This window comes from Pygoscelis adeliae, unplaced genomic scaffold (assembly GCF_000699105.1).
Source record: "Pygoscelis adeliae isolate BGI_AS28 unplaced genomic scaffold, ASM69910v1 Scaffold49, whole genome shotgun sequence".
NCBI classification, from domain to species: Eukaryota; Metazoa; Chordata; class Aves; order Sphenisciformes; family Spheniscidae; genus Pygoscelis; species Pygoscelis adeliae.
The window spans coordinates 810,651-813,112 of record NW_008825545.1 but is presented as its reverse complement, the minus strand read 5'-3'; positions in this window follow the sequence as shown (position 1 = coordinate 813,112).

Sequence of the window (2,462 nt, the reverse complement as noted above, 5' to 3'; positions counted from 1 at the left end):
TTCCCCACCATGTATGACTAGGTGTAATACAACTGCTTCTCAAATGGCTTCTCAGCATCTGGTAATGGGACCTGTGTGAATAGTTCGTAAAGCCTCAGCATTCCCTAGGAACTAGAAGAGTTTTGTCCTTGAGCTTCTTCAAGAAACAAGAAAATTTGGGAGAAGATTGACATTGACTTTTAAGAAATATTGGTATAATGTGGAAAGAACAAACGGCAAAAAGCTAATTAGATATTAAGAAGGTTAAAAAGCATGACCTAGAGGGATAGACTGGTATTGATCGCAAACAAAATGATGGAAGGCTGATAGGGATGCCATTTACCATGAGTAAGAGTATGGTAGCATAATTAATGCCATTCAGTAAGAATTATGGAGAACAGATTTTGTCACACAAATACCATTACGGGAGCAGGTTAGAAGTTTGAGTGATAAAGGTAATTATACTGACATAACAGGTTTTGGCAAGGTATTTTATATCATGCTTCAGCACCTTCTGTTTAAAAACAAGGTTTGCACAAGAGAAGTGTAGAGTTCTAAGAAAAATAAGATGAAAAAAGCTTCACAAGATTATCTAGTTCATCATCCAGTTGCAGATGCTTGAATATAAAATGGATTTCAAATGGAAATTGGATTTATACATTTCTAAACAGAAGTATTTTAAATGGTATTGCACAGAGTTTCTATTCTTGGCTCACCACTATAAAATATCTTTATTATTGAACTGAATACAAAAGAATCGCTGCAGCTAAAGTACAAACTCTGGCAGCATGCTAAATGAAAAGAATGGGTCAGCTTAACACAGAGACTGTGGTGATAGAAGTGCTAGTTTCATTCAAACAAAGAATATAGGTTAAACATCCAGATATGGAAAAGCAGCATCCTGTAATTCAATGACTTGGAGAAGAACTCTAGTTTAAGGGAAATCGCAAATGAAAAATAAGCTCATAACATGACTGTGTGATTATGAGGGCTAGTATGATCTTCAGACGTGTAAAGAATGAATCTGCTAGAAGCAGGATGATTGTATACTGCCCAATTGAGAAGACGTAATTGGGAAATTTTTTTCTGATGTTTTTCATCAGAAAATTCAACGTGCTCACAGGGAGGCAGAATTTAAATAAAACTCTTCAGAAAAAAGTGGGAAAAGGTTTTGATTTTCATGACACTTCTCTTGTATTTTTAAATATACTTGGTTTGGTTTTAATTTTAATAATGCTTTTTATATCTTAGGTAACATTATATCAGATTAAAAAATAAAAATATTAAAAGTAAAACTGTAATGAAATATTTCATGTTTGCTGTAAGATTACTTTTGAGCCTACAATTGTAGAAATTGTTAAGATCTTCTCTTTTTGTTCTGATTTGGGAGAGGGAATCTCTGAAATCCCAAATTTTTTGTCAGTTGAGACTGTAATTCAAATATTGGAACCTCAGTCCAATGTCAATATTTTAAGAATATAGGAAGCCAAGAAATGTTATAAACAAGCTGCAAGAAGGATGTGAAGTTGCACTTCTTCAAAACACAGTTTGAAAACAGGGGTTTGGATGTTTCCTTAGCTTACTAGACCAACAGAAGCATAACAAGACCTAACATGAGAACCACAAGCCAAACGAATTCCAATTAAAATTAAGTGAAGATTTATTACCCATTAGAACAACTAAATTGCAATTACCATAAATCATTCATTATTCGAAGCCTCTAAGATGAGGCTTTCATCTTTCCTAAAAGGCATGCTTGTAGCTCAGTTACAAACTTAGGACTCGATGCTGAATTTCTGTGGGGAGGTCCTGCAGCTTGTACAGTGCAGGAGGTCATCACAGCGCCTGGGTTTAAGCCTATGAATATGGGGAAAGAAACAAAGCAGCAACCAGGCACTGCTCAGGTCAGGCAGCTGCCTTCCGTAACCAATACACATTTGCACGAACCAGCATTACCTGGTTGTTACCTGCTGACACTGTCTCCCACAACATTCTCCTCGAGAAGCTGGCGGCTTACGGCTTAGACAGGTGTACTCTGTGCTGGGTCAAAAACTGGCTGGACGGCCGGGCCCAGAGAGTTGTGGTGAATGGAGTTCAATCTAGTTGGCAGCTGGTCACGAGCGGTGTTCCCCAGGGCTCAGTTTTGGGGCCGGTCTTGTTCAATATCTTTATCAATGATCTGGATGAGGGGATCGAGTGCACCCTCAGTAAGTTTGCAGACGACACCAAGTTGGGCGGCAGTGTTGATCTGCTCGAGGGCAGGAAGACTCTACAGAGGGACCTGGACAGGCTGGATCGATGGGCCAAGGCCAACTGTATGAGATTCAACAAGGCCAAGTGCCGGGTCCTGCACTTTGGCCACAACAACCCCATGCAGCGCTACAGGCTTGGGGAAGAGTGGCTGGAAAGCTGCCTGGCGGAAAAGGACCTGGGGGTGCTGGTCGACAGCCGGCTGAACATGAGCCGGCAGTGTGCCCAGGCGG